This window comes from Eptatretus burgeri, chromosome 1, assembly GCF_056783735.1.
Source record: "Eptatretus burgeri isolate ZD-2024b chromosome 1, Ebu_testis_v1, whole genome shotgun sequence".
Classification (NCBI taxonomy): domain Eukaryota; kingdom Metazoa; phylum Chordata; class Myxini; order Myxiniformes; family Myxinidae; genus Eptatretus; species Eptatretus burgeri.
In genome coordinates this window covers 162,199,925-162,221,960 of record NC_140961.1, presented here as the reverse complement: position 1 = coordinate 162,221,960, position 22,036 = coordinate 162,199,925, and the positions used below count along the sequence as shown (strand labels likewise).

The window sequence follows — 22,036 nt, the reverse complement described above, 5'->3', positions numbered from 1 at the left end:
TGGGTGTTTGTCTCTGGGCCGTGTTTATACTATGATTGGTAGAAAATGGATTTGATACGTTATTTTGTTTCATCTTCACTGTTATTGTATGCAGAATAATTTTGATGAGACGGTGGGAATCGTAATTAATGTTCCACTACACGTCTGTCTTCCCTTCCTCTCACCTCACACTGTCTTCCCTTCCCCCACCCCTCCTCTGTCCTTTCTCCTCCACCTCTTCACTCTTCCCGCACTCTTTCCCCCACCCATCACTCTCTCTCTCTCTCTCTTCCCCCCTCTTTTTCTCCATTCCTCCTTTAATATTACCATCAGCAAAGCGACGAGTGGTATTTGCTCGTTTATAACAAACATCACCGATGGAACCGCCGCATCAAGCTCCCATTCCCATCTCTTCTTCCTCAATCACAGAAATTGGGGCTTTTGAAAGGGCCATCTTTATGATTAAACACACACACAAACTTTAATTCCAATTAAATATAGAAATTACCTCTCTATTGTTTCCATGTTCATTATTCTACAACAGCAGGTACATACGTGTCAACTCCTCTTTTAGGCTAACCGGTATATCAAAGCTTTCAAACCCATATTCTCACCCAGGGTCTTCACCCATAGTTATTGTTATGGACATCAGATAATGCGAGTCGGGCAATATCATAATCAAACGAAATCGGCACAGACATTCCCAAAATAGGATTTCCAACCACTTTATAGAGAAGTTCACTTGAAAAAGGTTCTATGAATGCTCCATGATGAGTAATATGATAGGAAAATATATAATTATTACATATGGTCACCATACATAATGCAAAGACTAATGCATTTGATATCAGAAAAAAAAATCAGTTGTATGAAGCGACAATCAATTATTATCATCCTCTTGACACCAAAATCCGGTGTTGACTTTACGGTTAAGGTGGCTGGTTTAATATCTTGAGTTTGAGGCCCTGTCGGCCGTTAACGTACAGGTGGGTTGACTCAGCCTGTCATCCTTCCGAGGTTGGCAAAATCAGTACCAGCTTACTGGGAAGAATGAGCCATTCGAGCATTTTGCCTTGGAGTGGCGACCCGTCCAGGAAAGTGCCCCCCAGGTAACGAAAAACTGGATCGGTAGCCCAATACGTCTTCGTTTCCTTCTGTTGACACCAAAACCTAATGTATATTCGTCGAGGTTGATTCCATCACTTGAACACTTCCTCTGCTATTCCACCATCGAGTATTGGAATGTCAAGGATGCCGGTTTTGATGCCTTTCTGTACTTCAAGAACTCGGACATCGAATCGAGTTTGTCTGTGTTCTTGCCAATGCTCTAATCAATTGTCAGTGAAAAGGCGTCTCTCGAGAACCTTTCAACAATGGGATTAGAGTAGGCATGAGCTTGACTGCTTTTTATTATTCGGGTGGCCTTTGTCCTCCTACATGCGGATTTCGCAGCAATGTCACTGTCGGGGACATTTATTTGACGAGCTCGGTGAAAAGATCAGCAGCCGTCACTGGCAAATTACTTTTGGTGATGAACCGGCAAAATAACACCTCTGCTGACGTCACATGTACCTCGACTGGCTCAGGTGAAAATAAACATCTGAGGGCACAAACTGCTTACTTTTCTTCACACATTCCTTGTGACCTGTCATCTCGAAATGCAATTTCAGGCCGCACTGACTCGAGGCTAACTCGTCTATGTTTCTGTTGCATGGCACACAAAAGGTGTACTCGTCACCCTCTGGTGTAGCTTCAATGAGTCCACGATATTCGGGCATACTCTCACATTTTGTTATGGTGACAGCCAGTGACAGTCTGTTTACCTGTCGCAGTTGTTTTATTTCTGTTTCTTGTCATCTGGAGGTGGCACGGTTGCATGCAAACAGTCAGATAGTGGGGTTACTTTCAGCAGCATCGTGACGATTTTGCGGAGAAGTAAGTTCGCAAAAACTTTTAGAACATATCTCTACAGAGACTATTAGTCTAGTCCTCCATCTACCGGAAGCCTACTTTCACTGGACGGTATACTCGTTGGGATTCCTACAGCTCCATGAGATACAAAATTTCCTTGATCAACATGCTTGTGAACAGGGCTCAGAGGATTTGCTCACCTTATAATCTTCCTGCTGAAATGGAGAAAATCATGAATATACTCGGTGAGAATGGTTGCCTGGATTATATAATTAAGAGGTATGTGTACAAGTTTCTAATTATGACAAAGGATCGCAAGTAGTGCAGCAGCCATTTCTCATATGAGGCCAAATAAGGAAATTCGTTCAACACCCCCTACAGAAAAGGTTTGACTTGACAGGGTGGTAGAATAGACCCTTTTGAACACCTCTAGGGAATACGTGGTTTCAAATTGTGGTATCATTAAAATTCTACAGGCCATTATACATACCAAGGGTACTTACCAAGAGGGTCACTGTGGGCTAGCAAAATTTAGAGGAGGGGTAACGTAAACGTGAATATCTTTGTCGAGACTCAACCAATTTTCAATGTTGAGGTATCATTGGCTTCGTATTGTAATTCTCTTTCAGAATATGTACAGAAATGTCGATATTCATTCAACTGTACAACCACAAGAGGTGAAAATCACAAACAAATCAAATATTATGAGCTTTTAAAAAAATATATTTTAGGCATCTTTTAGAGCATATGAAGTTGTCAAGTCAAACTTTTCTGTTGTGGTTGTTGAACAATTGAATTTTTAACAGGTTCATGCTGCTGGACTAAAAAAATGCTGTTAGTCTATTTTTTTAATGAAATTCTTATGGACTAGATAATTACAAAAATAAAGTTTAAAAATGTCATGTTAATAATGATGGTAAAAGAGGCTGTGGGTTAACATAGTTGCTTTTCTGTGTCATTGCAGATTGAACACCTGAAAGAATCCCACTAGCCAACTGAAGCAATGGCCAGTTCAGAGAGTCAGGCAGTAGTGCAACTTTTACCTGTAAAGAGACAGAAGTTGACTAACTTTCACAAGTGCATAATTTGTCAGATGGACTCAAACGAGACACTGAGGAAAGCTCGAGATACCTCCATACAGACACTTGTTGCAGCACTGGAACTCCAACGAGATGAAGTATACGAACGTTTAAAATCAGATTTTGACAGTTTGGCAACCACGGATGTTAAATGGCACTCAAATTGCTACGAAAAATGGACAAGCAAAGAAAATCTGCTTTACATGCAGAGGAGAAGATCTGCATTCTCACCGACACCAGCAGAAGAATCTAAGATTGGCACACAATCTGAAACAAGTTTGACGGAGACCTCCAGGGAATCCAGGTCCCAGTCAACGTCCACTGACTGATGACCAAAGATCCAGCACCACGGGGTCTTCCGGAGCCGACTGTCTGTCACTGCAAGAAGTCTCTATGTCGCCGAATCGACTGCACATGCAGAACCAACCACATGCCATGCACAGAAGCATGTGCATGTATGGCCGAAGAAACTTTTGAAAATCCAAGAACAATCTTTGAATCCAGTGGTGAAGAAGACGCTGACTAAAAATTACAACAGATGACATCTTCATGCTTCCATGGCGAATGTGATTCCTTGTTGCCAGACACAAATATTACAAACCGCTCTGACGAATGTGCTTCCGCGCAACCATGCACAACTATTATGATTCGCTCTCACTAATGTGCTTCTGTGTTGTCATGCACAGCTCCCAGTGTCGACCATGATAACTATTATCATTCACTATGATGAATGAGTAGCTTCAGTGCTGCCAGAGACAACTATTATACTCGGCTTTCACTAATGTACTTCCGTGTTGCCAAAGACAACTATTATGCTCGGCTCTGATGTGTGTGCTTCCGTGTTGCTATACACGAGTAAAATACGAACTCTAAAAATAACAGTTGCAGTTTTCTCTATGCGTGCCTCTGTTTGTGTATGAATTTCTGCAGAACAATACTTTCTTAAGCGTTTGATTTCCAAAATGTATACATACCAGTAGTAATTGAGAAACACCGTTCACCTTCATATGAGAACACAATTAAAAATGTCAGAAAGTTTGAATTAGTGTGATATTTTAGCTTTGGTGATGCCATGGCAAAGGCCATTTTCAAATAACTGTACATACTCTGATAGAGAATTATAATAGGAAGCCAATGATACCTCAATATCTCAAGAGAACTTGAGAGTGAGGACACAACCAGTGTGATCATGTCGGAATGTTCAAGGACTATCGGCCATTTCTTGTTCTTCTGCCATTGCACGGCACTTAGTTGCCAACGCTGTGTGTGCAGACCAGTCTGATGCAGATATGTTTAAGATATCGAGTCGAGGTCGGAGTGTTTCACATCTACGTATGTTGGAAGCATCCTTCCTCCTTTCCATGGACCCTGTATTATGCCGTCAAAAGGAATTTGTACATTCTCTAATTCTCTTTGAACATGGAAACATCAAAGCTGTTGCTCTGACTGCTGTCCAAGGTTTGCAAGCAAATGGTGAGACATTCACCTTGGGGGGAGCGTCGTATCCCCCTCCCTCCAAGTCATTGTTGCGAATGGTGAGTCACTGCCCTGTACTCTGCTCCAGCCAATCATAGCCAGAGATACTGATGACTGTGGGCTAACCAATGGGGGCTCAGATTACCATTGACGTCATAACTGATGAACCAATCAGTGCCAATCTTACATGGACAAGCCAATATGTGTACTCTCTCTCACTTCCAGGTTCTCTTGCTGTGATTCAACCTTGAGAAGTACAGCATGAAAAGCTTTGGTAAATATGTCATGTATGTTTTCTTGTATATTAAAGTTCTGTAGCACCAAATATCAGTTCCTGTAAATGGATGTGTTACTCTAAATGAATGTGCTTGTTAATTATTGATGTATTTCAGATCTGCTCGCTTATGTCCTTTCTTTCAGTGGTCCGATTCAGTGCATCAGCATAGTTAGATGGGAAGTTGTGCCCCCTTCTTGATTTGCCAACAGCCATCCACGGTTTTGCTCGGCCACACTTGAATATATAGATGAGTGCTTGTTGAGGGCATTGCTCCTAATTAGGGTTACTGTGCCAACAGAAAGGTATCATGTAACAGCAAATGTAACCCTCTTTTTTCCTATTTTTTCCCGCCTTTGGAATAAACTCCCTCACTCTATTCTTTCCTATTCTTCCCTCCAGGCTTTCAAAACAGCTGTTCACCACCACCTCTTATCTTCCTCCATCCAAATCCTCGATCTTTTCTACCCCCGATAATCCACCCAAGCCCACTTCCTTCAAATTCCCTGCTTTCCTTCCTGAAAGTCCCTGTAATGTCCACCTTCTATTCCCCATGTTTCCCGTCCCATCCCTCTCCCTTCCACAGATCTCCCATTGTGTCTGTTCCCCACTGTTTTGTCCCTCCTACTCCCGCCCCTCTTGTCCCATGCCCCTCGATGTGTGTTTTGTGTTACCTCTCACACGAGCCTCGACAAGGTACACAAAAAAAATTAAAAACCCCCCCGCCAGGTCGGTACTTCTAAATCAAGCAACTGCGGTTGCACTGCAACCCGTCTGATCGCAAAGTTATCTGTGGTCAGCGGCCTCAGGGCCGGAGGTTGGGTAGACAAGTCTGAGGACCCCCCACCCCCTTCCCCACCCCTCCGTGGTAGCCCCTGATCCAGAATTCGTAACAATATTCACTGTGTATGAAACTGAAAAACATGGGTTTGTCGGTGAACCCTTGGCGAAGTGAAGCCTTGGTCGACCCATGTGAGTACATCTATTAATTACTTATTACACTGAACAACAAAAAATTTTTACTGGAGATGTGTAAAGTGATTTAGACTAATTTGGGTACGCTGATTTCAAAAATCATAACCGTTTTGCTGTATCACGTCAGGATTTTCAGTAACAGAAATATTCCCATTGCCTAGAAGTCAGGATTTCAATGAAATTTACAAAAATTCATTTATTTCATCATGAATGCTTCAAAATTATAGAGATTACAGAAAAACTCCACTAGAATGTAATTTAAAATGCTTTAGGCATTTGGCTTTGCGTTTGTGCTGCTCTGTGTCAGTTTCACGATGCAGGAACCAGCAGAAATCGCCCATCATGTTCGGGTTGTGCCGCCCTTGGTAACGCGTCTCCATGAGTGAAATCTCTTGGTGGAATCGCTCGCCGTGCTCGTCCGAGACTGCTCCCAAGTTGTCAGGGAAGAAGTTCAGGTGCTGGTGTAGGAAATGGATTTTCAGGGACATCCTGGAGCCAAGTTTCCTGAAGGACTCCAGCAGCTGCTGCACTATTTCTTCATAGCTGTCCGCGCGCTCGTTCCCCAAGAAGTTGTCCGTCACAGCTTTGAAGCTCCTCCACGCTGCCAGCTCTTTGGGGTTTAGAGTTGTCGGAAAAGTTTCGTCCTTCATAATCTGTCAGATTTGCGGTCCAACAAAGACACCAGCCTTGATCTTGGCCTCCGACAAGGTGTTGCCAAACTTTTCCTTGAGGTATAAGGTATAAAAACCTTATACCTCAAGGTATAAAAAAACTTGAGGTATAAAAACCCACGCCCATTCAGATCCATTGCCCGTACAAAACATTTCATCAAGCCGAGCTTTATGTGGAGTGGTGGAAGGAAAACCTTGGCTGGGTCGACAAGGGCGACATGCTTCACGTTGTGTCGACCAGGTACATGCTCTTTTCGCTCTTCCCAATCTTTCTTCGTCCAGTGATTCTTGTCGTCTCTGCTATCCCAGAGACAAAGGAAGCACATGTATTTCGTGTAGCCTGACTGCAGCCCTAACAACAGCGCCACCACTTTCAAGTCTCCGCAGATGTGCCAGTTGAAGTCATTGTACTTGATGGAATCAAGCAGCTGCCGCATAGTCTCATAGGTCTCTGTCATGCCGAACGCGTGAGCCAGTGGGACTGATGGTTTCTCGTTGCCATTGTGGAGCAAAACAGCCTTCAAGCTGTTCTTCCCCGAGTCGATGAAGAGGCGCCAGTCTGCAGGATCGTGATCACACCCAAGTTCTTTCAACAGACCGTTGATGTCACTGCAGAATGTCATCGTGTCTTCCATCTCAAAGAACTCAGCCATGTCTCTGTGACGTGCTCTGAACAAGGATATCTTGGTGTTAGGTTCAAGTAGATTCCACTGCTGCAGCCTTGATCCAAGCAGCTCTGCCTTCGCCTTTGACAGCGAGAGATCTCTTACAAGATCATTTAAGTCTCCCTGGTTCAGAAGGTGTGATTCTTGAGTGTCGGGTTCAAAAGGTTCATCATCACCATCCTCTTCACCACTGCTTACAGCTATGTTCTGATCAGCTGGAGGTGTTGGAACGGGGTTCTCGTCATCATGAGGCACAGGTTTACGAGCAGAGACGCAGTCAGCGTACTTGATGTGACCTTTATTCTTCTTGTTGAAGCCGGCGATGCTTGTGCAGCAGAAATAACAATCATCATGATGATTCTGCGGCTCACGCCATATCATGGGCACCGCAAATGGCATGCTCGCGCGCTGTCCCACCAACCACTGAGTCAAGGTTGTGTGACAGCTTGTGCAGCAGATGTGTGGTGCCCAGCTCTGTTCTTGGTCCCCCACCTTACACCCGAAGTAGTGAAAGTAGGCGGCCTTCATTTTCACTGCTGTAGATATACTTCGCTGTTGATCTTTTTTGGTATACCGACCACAGACATAACAGAAGTTGTCAGGATGATTGGTACAGGAACGCCTACTCATCTTTATCTGAAAGAAAGAAATATAACACAAGTTAACAACAATTGTACGAAATAGACATGTTAAAGACATATGTAAATTTCATTGAAATCCTGACTTCCAGGCAATGGGAATATTTCTGTTCCTGAAAATCCTGACGTGATACAGCAAAACGGTTATGATTTTTGAAATCAGCATACCCAAATTAGTCTTAATCACTTTACACATCTCCAGTAAAAAAATTTTTTTGAAATTTGTTGTTCAGTGTTATTGGGCTTTGACTTGGTCTATTAATTACTGACCATTGGAACATACCTTTTCGACATTTATACCTTTTGACCCCTTTGACCTTATAGACTGTTTAGACCCTTTCAACCTATTAAGACCCTTTCATTCCTCCTTCGAGCCATTGGACTTTTAGATCCTTAAGTTTGGACCCTCTTAGACCAATTAGATCCATTGACCTTATGGACCACTTAGACCCCTAGACAATTTTAGACCCTTTAGAACTCCAAGACTCAAAAGACCTCCTAGACCTTTATCTCCCTGAGACACTTAAGACCTTGTAGACCCCATAGACCATGTAAACTCTGAGATCCCAAAAATCCTATAAACCCAATTAGACCCTTTAGATACCAAAGACCCTTAAGGCCCTCTAGACCCCTAAGACACTATAGATCTTAGGATGAGACCCTATAGTCTTTTAAGACCCCTAAAGATACTTTCGAACCTGATGACCCTGAAGACCATGTAGGCCCTACCGAACCAATATACCACGTTGGAACCCTTTGAGCTCTAAGACCCTATAGACCCTGTTAGACCCTTAAGGTATTATAAACTGCGTTAGACCCTTTAGACCTCTAACTACTGTTGAAACCCTTAAGAAGTTTTTTCGATCCTTCAGACATGTAGATCCATGAGACTCCTTGAAATGCACACCACTCTAATCCATAGTCTTGCAATATACAGACTATACTTTTTTCAGCAAGTAATGAACAATCTCCACCCACCAGGAGGGTGGGTACTCCACGAGGTGGAACAGAATTTGCATATTAGGTCACTGGATTGGTTCACCAATCAGAACCTGGAGGTATATTTTTACCTCTGAACACCAAAAGTGATTCTTCACCATTGAGTGATGGGGTGAAAAATGATATCTAACGCGATATCTCAAAAACGTTTTGGACAGATTCTGACGAAACTTAGTGGACTGTTTGGATGTGTGAGAAGGAAGAATTAATTAGATTTTGGTGAATATCCGAATCCTGAAACGAGTATTTTTTTTATTTTTTAAGGTGATTCTTCACCATTCAGAGAAAGGACGAAAAACGAACGACATTTAGAATAATATCTCAAAAAGGTATGTACAAGTTCTCAACAAACTCGGTGGATGAGTTGGTTCGGTGATAAAGAACAAGGCGATTCGATTTTGGTTGAGGATCTGGATGTCGATCCGGCCAATCAGTGGGATACAAAACGAAAACTGTTCAGCCGAGCGTAATCGCTTTCATTTACAGGTGTACTCTCATTGTGAGGTATGCTTGGTTCTGTTGGATATTATTTACAGGTGTACTCTCTTTCATTGTTAGGTATGCTTGGTTTCACTGGATATTATTTACAGGTGTACTCTCTTTCATTATTAGGTATGCTTGGTTTCACTGAATATTATTTACAGGTGTACTCTCTTTCATTGTAAGGTTTGCGTGGTTCCGTTGGATATTATTTACAGGTGTACTCTCTTTCATTGTTAGGTATGCTTGGTTTCACTGAATATTATTTACAGGTGTACTCTCTTTCATTGTAAGGTTTGCGTGGTTCCGTTGGATATTATTTACAGGTGTACTCTCTTTCATTGTTAGGTTTGCGTGGTTCCGTTGGATATTATTTACAGGTGTACTCTTTCATTGTGAGGTATGCTTGGTTTCACTGGATATTATTTACAGGTGTACTCCCTTTCATTGTAAGGTTTGCGTGGTTCCGTTTGATATTATTTACAGGTGTACTCTCTTTCATTGTTAGGTATGCGTGGTTCCGTTAGATATTATTTACAGGTGTACTCTCTTTCATTGTTAGGTTTGCGTGGTTCCGTTTGATATTATTTACAGGTGTACTCTCTTTCATTGTTAGGTATGCTTGGTTTCACTGGATATTATTTACAGGTGTAATCTCTTTCATTGTAAGGTTTGCGTGGTTCCGTTGGATATTATTTACAGGTGTACTCTCTTTCATTGTTAGGTATGCGTGGTTCCGTTGGATATTATTTATAGGTGTAATCTCTTTCATTGTTAGGTTTGCTTGGTTCTGTTGGATATTATTTACAGGTGCAATCCCTTTCATTGTTAGGTATGCGTGGTTCCATTGGATATTATTTATAGGTGTACTCTCTTTCATTGTTAGGTATGCGTGGTTCCGTTGGATATTATTTACAGGTGCAATCCCTTTCATTGTTAGGTATGCGTGGTTCCATTGGATATTATTTATAGGTGTACTCTCTTTCATTGTGAGGTATGCTTGGTTCCATTGGATATTATTTACAGGTGTAATCCCTTTCATTGTTAGGTATGCTTGGTTCCGTTGGATATTATTTACAGCTGTAATTCCTCTCATTGTTCGGTGTGTTTGGTTTTGTTGGATATTATTTACAGCTGTAATTCCTCTCATTGTTCGGTGTGTTTGGTTTTGTTGGATATTATTTACAGGTATAATCCCTCTCATTGTTCGGTATGGGTGGTTCCGTTGAATATTATTTACAGGTGTAATCCCTCTCATTGTTCGGTATGTTTGGTTTTGTTGGATATTATTTACAGGTGTAATCCCTCTCATTGTTCGGTATGTTTGGTTTTGTTGGATATTATTTACAGGTGTAATCCCTCTCATTGTTCAGTATGTTTGGTTTTTGGGATATTATTTACAGGTGTAATGCCTTTCATTGTTCGGTATGTTTGGTTCCGTTGGATATTATTTACAGGTGTAATCCCTCTCATTGTTCGGTATGTTTGGTTTTATTGGATATTATTTACAGGTGTAATCCCTCTCATTGTTCGGTATGCCTCGTTTTGTCGGATATTATTTACAGATGTAATCCCTCTCATTGTTCAGTATGTTTGGTTTTTGGGATATTATTTACAGGTGTAATGCCTTTCATTGTTCGATATGTTTGGTTTTATTGGATATTATTTACAGGTGTAATCCCTCTCATTGTTCGGTATGTTTGGTTTTATTGGATATTATTTACAGATGTAATCCCTCTCATTGTTCGGTATGTTTGGTTTTATTGGATATTATTTACAGGTGTAATCCCTCTCATTGTTCGGTATGTTTGGTTTTATTGGATATTATTTACAGGTGTAATCCCTCTCATTGTTCAGTATGCCTCGTTTTGTCGGATATTATTTACAGATGTAATCCCTCTCATTGTTCAGTATGTTTGGTTTTTGGGATATTATTTACAGGTGTAATGCCTTTCATTGTTCGATATGTTTGGTTTTATTGGATATTATTTACAGGTGTAATCCCTCTCATTGTTCGGTATGTTTGGTTTTATTGGATATTATTTACAGATGTAATCCCTCTCATTGTTCGGTATGTTTGGTTTTATTGGATATTATTTACAGGTGTAATCCCTCTCATTGTTCGGTATGTTTGGTTTTATTGGATATTATTTACAGGTGTAATCCCTCTCATTGTTCGGTATGCCTCGTTTTGTCGGATATTATTTACAGATGTAATCCCTCTCATTGTTCAGTATGTTTGGTTTTTGGGATATTATTTACAGGTGTAATGCCTTTCATTGTTCGATATGTTTGGTTTTATTGGATATTATTTACAGGTGTAATCCCTCTCATTGTTCAGTATGTTTGGTTTTGTTGGACATTATTTGCAGGTGTAATCACTCTCATCGTTCGGTATGTTTTATTTTCTTGGATATTATTTACAGGTATAATCCCTCTCATTGTTAGGTATGTTTGGTTTTGTTGGATATTATTTACAGGTGTAAACCCTCTCATTGTTCGGTTTGCCTCGTTTTGTTGGATATTATTTACAGGTGTAATCCCTCTCATTGTTCGGTATGCCTCGTTTTGTTGGATATTATTTACAGGTGTAATCCCTCTTATTGTTCTGTATGTTTGGTTTTGTTGGATATTATTTACAGGTGTAATCCCTCTCATTGTTCGGTATGCCTCGTTTTGTTGGATATTATTTACAGGTGTAACTCTCTCATTGTTCGGTATGCTTGGTTCCGTTGGATATTATTTACAGGTGTAATCCATCTCATTGTTCGGTTTGCCTCGTTTTGTTGGATATTATTTACAGGTGTAATCCCTCTCATTGTTCGGTATGCCTCGTTTTGTTGGATATTATTTACAGGTGTAATCCCTCTCATTGTTCGGTATGTTTGGTTTTGTTGGATATTATTTACAGGTGTCATCCCTCTCATTGTTCGGTATGCCTCGTTTTGTTGGATATTATTTACAGGTGTAATCCCTCTCATTGTTCGATATGTCTGGTTTTGTTGGATATTATTTACAGGTGTCATCCCTCTCATTGTTCGGTATGCCTCGTTTTGTTGGATATTATTTCCAGGTGTAATCCCTCTCATTGTTCGATATGTCTGGTTTGTTGGATATTATTTACAGGTGTAATCCCTCTCATTGTTCGGTATGTTTGGTTTTGTTGGATATTATTTACAGGTGTAATCCCTCTCATTGTTCGGTATGCTTGGTTCCGTTGGATATTATTTACAGGTTTAATCCCTCTCATTGTTTGGTATGTTTGGTTTTGTTGGATATTATTTACAGGTGTAATCCCTCTCATTGTTTGGTATGTTTGGTTTTGTTGGATATTATTTACAGGTGTAATCCCTCTCATTGTTCAGTATGCACAGTTCCATTGGACATTATTTACAGGTGTACTCTCTTTCTTTGTCAGGTATGCTTGGTTCCATTGGATATTATTTACAGGTGTACTGTCTTTCATTGTTAGGTATGCTTGGTTCCGTTGGATATTATTTAGAGGTGTACTCTCTTTCATTGTTAGGTTTGCTTCGTTCCATTGGATATTATTTACAGGTGTAATCCCTCTCATTGTTCGGTATGTTTGGTTCCGTTGCATATTATTTACAGGTGTAATCCCTCTCATTGTTCGGTATGTTTGGTTTTGTTGGATATTATTTACAGGTGTAATCCCTCTCATTGTTCGGTATGCTTGGTTCCGTTGGATATTATTTACAGGTGTAATCCCTCTCATTGTTTGGTATGTTTGGTTTTGTTGGATATTATTTACAGGTGTAATCCCTCTCATTGTTTGGTATGTTTGGTTTTGTTGGATATTATTTACAGGTGTAATCCCTCTCATTGTTCGGTATGCCTCGTTTTGTTGGATATTATTTACAGGTGTAATCCCCCTCATTGTTCGGTATGTTTGGTTTTGTTGGATATTATTTACAGGTGTTATCCCTCTCATTGTTCGGTATGCCTCGTTTTGTTGGATATTATTTACAGGTGTAATCCCTCTCATTGTTCGGTATGTTTTGTTTTTTTGGATATTATTTACAGGTGTAATCCCTCTCATTGTTCGGTATGCCTCGTTTTGTTGGATATTATTTACAGGTGTAATCCCCCTCATTGTTCGGTATGTTTGGTTTTGTTGGATATTATTTACAGGTGTTATCCCTCTCATTGTTCGGTATGCCTCGTTTTGTTGGATATTATTTACAGGTGTAATCCCTCTCATTGTTCGGTATGTTTTGTTTTTTTTGGATATTATTTACAGGTGTAATCCCTCTCATTGTTCGGTATGTTTGATTTTATTGGATATTATTTACAGGTGTATTCCACGGACTTCTTATAATAAACTAGACCAGCAACGGCCTCTGTCGACTGAAGTCAGAGGTCAACTGAAGTCGCCATGTTGTGTTGCCAATCCGAATTCACAGATTGAAGATATTAATCTGTGCCGAATTTCTCGCTGGAAACAACATTTTTGTACAGCTTAGACCTAAGTCACATTTGCTCTACGGCGAGGATACGGCGACCATACGCCCTCTGAATTGACAGAAACGTGCGGTAGCCGCAGAGTTTCTGCGGTGGCCTCAGGGTGGCCCTATGCCGTTTGGCTATTTTTTACAGGTCGTAATGGTCGCCGTGGAATTATAATGCGGAGTTATAACTTTTTTCATTTCTACGTTCGGCATTGCAATTCGACAATCCGAAACAAAAAAAACTGGTAAAAAAAGAAAAAGAAATTAATCCATTCGTTACCGTCCGTCTGGCCACATGTTTGCCTTCGGGCCCCTTGCGGGCACCTTGAGGGTACCTTGCGTCGACCTTGAAAATTCTATGGCCGCCGCAGGGCCCCCTTACGGTCACCATGCAACATCAAATCAAAGACCACACGGCAACCCCACGTTTCCGGTCTCCACAATTTCTAAGACCTACAGCCTAAGTCACATTTGCTCTACACGAGGATACGGCGGTCGTACGCCCTCTGAATTGACAGAAACATGCGGCGGCCTCAGAGTGGCCCTACGCCATTTGGCTATATTTTACAGACAGTAAGGTCACCGTGGAATTATAACGTGGAGTTATAACTTTTTTCATTTCTATGTTCACCGTAGCAATTCGACAAGCCGAAAAAAAAAAAACTGGTAAAAATAATTGAATAAAATTAACCCATTCGTTACCGGCCGTCTGACCGCACGTTCGCCTTCGGGCCCCCCTGCAGCCCCCCTGCGGTCGCCTTGCGGTCGCCTTGCGGGAACCTTGCATCTGCCTTGAAAATTCTATGGCTGCCGCAGGAACGCTCTCAGGTCACCGTGCGACATCATATCAAAGACCATACGGCAACCCCACGTTTTCGGTCTCCACAATTTATAAATACGCCGTGCGGCTCCCCGAAAAATAAAAACATTTGGGAGTGCTACATTGTGTGACCGTGGAAATACTGCGGCCGCCCTATAATTGCTAGTGGCCGTAGATTTTGGAGACCCCACGGCCGCCGTGGCAAATGTGACCAAGGCCGTAATAAGAAGAACAGGATTTTAATTTCACTAACAACAGTCTCCGCCACCCATTATCACTATCAAGGTAATATAAGCTCTGCAGCACGAATCAATAAGGTGAGTGAGTACGAGGTGTCACAATTCTCATGAATGATTATCATATCATATGTCATATGATCTGATGATAATTAATGTAATGTGTATAGATAACCCCCTATGGCCTATAATATTTGTATTATTATAGGCCAGAAGGTGGTAGCTTTCAGCTACCCCCTATAATAATAGGCCTTATGGCCTATAATTAATAATATATTGACCAATCATCAAAACATTGAACAGACATCGGACAACCTTAATAAATATGATCTATAATCTACAGACTAACCTATGGCCTCCTATTGATATGTGTATATTATAGAGGGTAGCTTTCTGTTGTAGGTCGAAGCATATTGAACCAGTACCAGTCTCATGAATGTTTTCATGATTGATCAATATATTATAGGCCATAGTCGGTAGCTTAAAGTTAACCCCTATGTGAGTAGCTTAAAACTACCCTGTATGGCCTATAATATATTGATCAATCATGAAAACATTGAACAGACATTGGATAACCTTAATAAACATGATCTATAATCTACACACTAATGAGACTGGTTTAATATGCATTGACCGATAGAAGATGACGATCAACTATTATTATCGCAGTCGGTTGAAACATAAGATATGTCGAAACCTAGGAGAAACACTTCAATGCAAATGATTAGTAAACTATTGATGTGCAAATAGGATCAGTTTGCTGAATTTTTTCCTGATGGGTTTATCTTTCAATCCAGTGTTCATGGTTCGAACAACATGGTGGAGACGAATCTTTGTATAGCACTCACAGATGTGCTGAATGAGAGAAAATACATGATTACGGTCTGCCTCCGTCTCAAACATATGATCACTAAGCGAGTTAAATGCACTCGATCCTACTTCTGCCAACACTGATGCAGAGATTGCAGATTTCAGTAACTATCACGAGGAATCTTGCCATTTGTCACCCCTAGTATTCTCTTAACACATTTCTCAGTGGCTTCACCTCCTTGAACAACGCTTGATGATGGAACGGTAAGGCCACCCCTTGTTTTAACAGCAATGAGCCTATAGGCAGGTAAATTGACATCATCATTCTGCGTGAGAGCCAGCAAGCAATCTTGACATTTGAGTGTCCGCTTAACCATCTTAACCACATATCCTGCAATATAGGTTACAACTGACTCCAGGAACACAGAAAGTTTGTTAAATGGTGGAATATCGGCATAATCGTGGTGACTCGTCATTGGCTGGCGGAGCTGCAAATCATAGCGTCTGGCTATGAGCATATCCTGCGTCTTATCTGGGACAGCCCTCTTAGTGATATTTTTGAATGACGCAGCTGTGAGGATGCGTGTTGCCTCCTGGGCTGAACAGTTCCCCTTGTTGGCTTTGATATCATGCCGCATCAGAAGACGCTTGTACGCTGCGATAAACTGTCTGGCTGTTGGATTGTTATTGCCACCACATGCTGGACGGACGGCTCCAAAGAACAACTCGATGTGGTCCTGGCTGAGCTTATATGTAAGCAAATACTTTAAAGATCAATTTTGGACCTGGACGTATGGCAGATAGAGGTTTTTAACGCTTTCGGTACAAGTCAGCATCCCAATAAATACTGTTTTAAGTCTTGTCTTTGTCATGAGTTGACCAGAAGTATTAATCAAGGTCGTGAGATAATTACTTGTCTTTTCTAGGAATGGCAAAAAAGCTGCCTCGCGAGCAGGATGCATCGGTGCCTTGTAGTTGCGTGCCAAAGGGTTCCTGGAGTTCAACAGATCGAACAGTTGATCCAGTGTGCGGATGAAGATGCGAGTTCCCTCACTCCCTTGAAATTCAGGTAGTTTCAACTCTTCGCGGCAGAACTCAATTGCATCCGCGACAGTTGAACTCAGCGTTTGAGCAGCCGTATTAACTTTCATTATATTTGTCTTCCATTCGATATGTTTCCGACTAAGTTTGTTTGCCAACTGTAGTCCTTCCTGTTTCTGCAGTTCATACAAGTTTTCTATATATTTCCAGGAGATGACCCTCTGAGAACTGTCTCTCATCGTCTTCAGTGTGCCGAGGCAATTCCTTGCAAGCTTTAACATATGACACGTGTCGAGGAATGCCCAAATGAGCTTGTGAGGATCTTCTGGGTGAGGGAACGACGAATTCATATTATCCGGGTTGATACTTGCGCCCAACTCTTTCAACATTGTCAAATGCGCTGAAGGCCCATCACAGGTAAGCGAGATGACATTAACTCCAATTTCGTGGAGCTTTAGTAAACACTGAGACACAAGATTGGCCTGTTCTTTACCAGTCAAACCATTGATGAAGAAGTGGGCGACTGGGACTTTCCAATGATCATTCACCGGAACCAACATAATTACTAAAGCGTTTTTAGCAAGTGGCACCGTATCATCCAGATTACCTGCTCCAATGTCCACATATCCAAGCACCTTGTCACCAGACATCTCCACTGATTCCATCAGTGACATTTTGTCCAACATTATGGCACATAGCGTACTCCTATCCTCTTTAAATCTCGCCTCCAATGCGTCAAATACTACCTGGTTGAATCCCGGTGATCCGTCTATGGCACTGCACCAGGTTCGGATCGTTGAAGGACTAGGTAGAGCGAGATCGAATACCTCGCGTACATAGTCGTAGGCCTTCGCAGAATAGAAATTTAGCGTGAGGGCGAATGACTTGATCACAGTGTCATATTCTTGCCTGGATTTCTTTCCGCTCGCCTGATTCTTTAATATTCGACTCATAACCGCCAGTGGTACCCCAGAAAATGCCGAATTCAGTATCTCGACACAATTTTCCGAAACCATCCCTTTGTTTTTTAGTTCTTCAACGACAGAGCTTAATTTCCCTACCTTTTTCTTCAATCTTCGCGTTTTCTGCTGCGTAACCTTCAGTTTTTTCTTCAGGTTCTCAATGGTCTCGGTTGCCGTACCCAGCTTCCGTTTCATTTTACTGGGACTCGGATCGACGCAGTACGTGTGGTCTGCTGAAGTCGACGGCCTTGGTGGTGAATCTGGCGCAACTGTGAATTTTGGCTCTGGGGCCAGGTGTCTGTCAACCGGTGGTTTCCGATGTATCGGTTTCTGTGTAGAAAATAAAATAATTAATATCGGATCGAAATTTCGAATTAACTGATGAACAGAAAACTGATAATTCATGGAAATTTTAGTGGTAAATTCAATACAGTGCGAACCGCTTGATAGAATCACAATTGGAGCACTCTGATTCAGGATTCCATTTATTTTAATTGCATATACAGGATGTCCATGAAGTTTGAAAATTTGCGCTAAATTTGATTTCCACGGGAATTTATTCATTTTATAAACATTTTGAATGTGGATGAATTTATAAAATTAATGTGTTAGAATTAATTTTTTGGCCATGAATACAAAACGACCTGCATCGTCTGACACAGTCAGAATCGTACAGAAATTCATAGCAAAATCCTGGCAGCAAAGGAGGTCGTTTTTCCGGGTATTCGCACCCAAAATCAATTCGAAAAGTTTTATAGATTCAAAACAATTTAATATGTGTCAAATAAATATTTGTATCAAATAAAAATATATAATATTTGTATCAAATAAATATGTATTTTTTTCGTGGAGACCATTGTAATAAATCGTGTATACTAACCTTCTGGAGATGAGGTGGAAATTTGAAGAAGCTTGGTATGACGCCTTGTTTAAGCCGTTTCGTCTGGCATGTACTGTCAAAGTCAGAGTTCAGGAAGTGTTCACTCCGAAGTAATGTCACACCGGACGTTGGTGTAAAGTGTTCCCTTCTCTGCGCCTGGCACCATTGTCTGCACAACTTTTCATCCTAAGGGAATTTGGAGAAAAAAGATCCGAATGATGTTTTCGATTATTGGCATTTGAAGGGATGGAAGGATGGGAACTACAATTGGCGTCATTGGAGGTAGATTTCTGATATCAAGATAGATACGACCCCTAACCCTAAGGCGCATAGGAAGCAAAATGATTTTGGGGGTAACATCGGATGAGGTGGACCGCGGAGCAAGGACCCTCGGAATAGGGAGGGCCTGTGCCCCAAAATGGACAAACATTGTGAGCGACCCGCACAACTACTTACGCAGCCACGGCGGTCGATGGGGGGAATGAATCTCTGTAAAAAAAAATTGAATTCCAGATGCCTGGAAAACTCATTTCCGGCATATTTCTGGATAATATCGTTTTTTACATTTTCTTCAAATCATCGACTGTACTTTGCCATCATTTAGATTGTTATACTGGCGTTTAGCGTTTAAATTGTAAATTCTTAAAAGAATACTCTAAAAATAGATTGACGATTGAAAGAGAAAAAAAAAGCATCAATAATCGCATTCTTACCGATGAAAGGTGCATACGGAGCTCTTCCCAGCCTTATTATTGCATCCGAACGCCACGCACTGTGGCATTTTTACGTTTACCGATTCAAAATACTGGCAAAATAGTTAAAACTCTTAATGCATCTACAGGTTTTTTGAATTGGGCTTGACTCGCGAGTGGCAACACAACATGGTCGCTGAGCCATTTCCGGTGACTTCAGTTCTCACTGCTGCGAGTAGATGGCATTGCTGGTCCAGGTTATTATAAGAAGTCCGTGGTGTAATCGCTCTCATTGTTTGGTATGCCTTGTTTTGTTGGATATTATTTACAGGTGTAATCCTACTCATTGTTCGGTATGTTTGGTTTGTTTGGATATTATTTACAGGTGTAATCCCTCTCATTGTTTGGTATGCCTTGTTTTGTTGGATATTATTTACAGGTGTAATCCCTCTCATTGTTTGGTATGCCTTGTTTTGTTGGATATTATTTACAGGTGTAATCGCTCTCATTGTTCGGTATGTTTGGTTTTGTTGGATATTATTTACAGGTGTAATCCCTCTCATTGTTCGGTATGTTTGGTTTTGTTGGATATTATTTACAGGTGTAATCCCTCTCATTGTTCGGTATGTTTGGTTTTGTTGGATATTATTTACAGGTTTAATCCCTCTCATTGTTTGGTATGTTTGCTTTTGTTGGATATTATTTACAGGTGTAATCCCTCTCATTGTTCGGTTTGTTTGGTTTTGTTGGATATTATTTACAGGTGTAATCCCTCTCATTATTCGGTCTGTTTGGTTTTGTTGGATATTATTTACAGGTGTAATTGCTCTCATTGTTCGGTATGCCTCGTTTTGTTGGATATTATTTACAGGTGTAATCCTTCTCATTGATCGGAATGTTTGGTTTTGTTGGATATATTTACAGGTGTAATCCCTCTCATTGTTCGGAATGTTTGTTTTTTTTGGATATTATTTACAGGTGGAATCCCTCTCATTGTTTGGTATGTTTGGTTTTATTGGATATTATTTACAGGTGTAATCCCTCTCATTGTTTGGTATGCCTCGTTTTGTTGGATATTATTTACAGGTGTAATCCCTCTCATTGTTTGGTATGCCTCGTTTTGTTGGATATTATTTACAGGTGTAATCCCTCTAATTTTTCGGTATGTCTTGTTTTGTTGGATATTATTTACAGGTGTAATCGCTCTCATTGTTCGGTATGTTTGGTTTTGTTGGATATTATTTACAGGTGTAATTCCTCTCATTATTCGGTATGTCTCCTTTTGTTGGATATTATTTACAGGTGTAATCCCTCTCATTGTTAGGTATGTTTGGTCTTGGTGGATGTTATTTACAGGTGTAATCCCTCTCATTGCTTGGTATGTTTGGTTTTGGTGGATGATATTTACAGGTGTAATCCCTCTCATTGCTCTTTATCAGTTTTTTGTTGACACTCTGCTTCAATGACTGAGCTTTTCTCTCTTATTTTTGAGTCAAAGAAAAGACTGCTTTCCTTGATGTATGGTACATGGGTCACATGTTCGAGTGTGGTGTTGGTTGTTTTAATGAATATACATCTTGCTTCAAACATAAGTGGTTCTTTTTTATCAGGATATAAATGGAAGGTTTTTATTCCTTGTATGAATTATATTAATTTTCAGATGGTGTATTAAAAAGGTTGGCATCCATTTGTGAAATCCTGACATTGAATGTGGCTGTGGCGTTGCTTTTCCAAGGCTGTGTTCGAGGTATTGTACACCGTGTGTTCGAAATACAGGTATGACCGGGACATTTTCGTGCCTTCCTCGGTAGAGGCATGTCCTTCCTTAATGGAGGTCTCGTTCTCCAGTGAACTCAACACGTCATCGATTTTTCGTAATCACTACACAGAGTGCCAGCTGGGGTTACAGCGTCTCATACATGGTGGGACGAGAACTGGGGATCACGTCGCCCTTGAAAATCCTCATCCTGGACGATGAAGTGAAGAAAGTCACTTTCCAATCTCCATCCTTTTTTCCCCAATACTCCAAGACCTTTTGCATTGAAAGTCACCTCCTTAGTGAGTTGACGAAGTTCAAAGTGCTGTATCACATTACGATGGAATGAAAATAATTATGTGTGTCTGCTCGAGATAGGTTTGAGAAATGAAAGCAGGATTACTCACTCTTTGCTACAAAGTTGATCGCTCATGGTATCTTTGACAATTTTAATAACGTCCTTTAATCTGGCCTTCCATGCCAATGCATAATGACATTCGTGAACGACTGTGCCTCCGCTGTTCCAGTACTTTCGTGAAATTGTCTTCTTATTGTGCTGCAGCTGTGGCAGTATTTATTCTTTATTTTTAATTGCAATCTGGATCTCTCTGGATTTAGCACCCTTATGGATTTCACAACACCTGTCTGTGAGTATTTGAGCTGTTTGTCAAGTTCAGTGCGGATGCCTGCATAGAGCTCCATTAAAGCTGTTTCTTAAATTGGCCATGTTTGTGTATAAACACAGCAGGGTACAGTCAGCTCATCACAGAGCTGTCAGTTCCAGGTTAATGTCATTTCCTTGTCGCCTCCATCAGTGGGCAGCAAAGAGCTGCTCAACAGAAGCCGCTGTTCTGTACGTTACACTGACTCTATGTCCTCTCACTAACCCTAGTGTGTCATCTCTCATATTTCTGTTAACTATATTGACTAGATGTCCTCTCTCTAACCCTGGTGTGTGTCATCTCTCATATTTCTGTTAACTATATTGACTCGATGTCCTCTCACTAACCCTGGTGCATGTCATCTCTCATATTTCTGTTAACTATATTGACTCGATGTCCTCTCACTAACCCTGGTGCGTGTCATCTCTCATATTTCTGTTAACAATATTGACTCGATGTCCTCTCACTAACTCTGGTGTGTATCATCTCTCATATTTCTACTCCACTATTGCCTTGGTGCACTTGCACACTCACATGATGCAGACACTTGCCTCAATCATG

The 22,036-nt window shown here is 41.0% G+C and overlaps 2 long non-coding RNA genes and 1 pseudogene across 2 annotated transcripts in view; 2 read left to right on the top strand and 1 right to left on the bottom strand.

Annotated features, from left to right (window-relative positions):
• The window catches only part of LOC147035893 (uncharacterized), a 20,040-nt gene extending 15,326 nt beyond the window's left edge, over positions 1-4,714 (top strand). Inside the window, exon 3 of the long non-coding RNA XR_015049718.1 lies at positions 2,855-4,714. This is a non-coding gene — a long non-coding RNA (uncharacterized LOC147035893). The remainder of the gene's footprint in view (positions 1-2,854) is intronic.
• Positions 4,715-15,913: 11,199 nt separating this feature from the next.
• LOC147035891 (uncharacterized) lies at positions 15,914-21,507 on the top strand. The gene is made up of 4 exons (XR_015049349.1): positions 15,914-16,235; positions 16,409-16,551; positions 16,734-16,940; positions 20,834-21,507. It is a non-coding gene; the product is annotated as an uncharacterized LOC147035891 (long non-coding RNA).
• LOC147035892 (THAP domain-containing protein 2-like) lies at positions 16,956-19,146 on the bottom strand (annotated as a pseudogene).
• Positions 21,508-22,036: the final 529 nt, after the last annotated feature.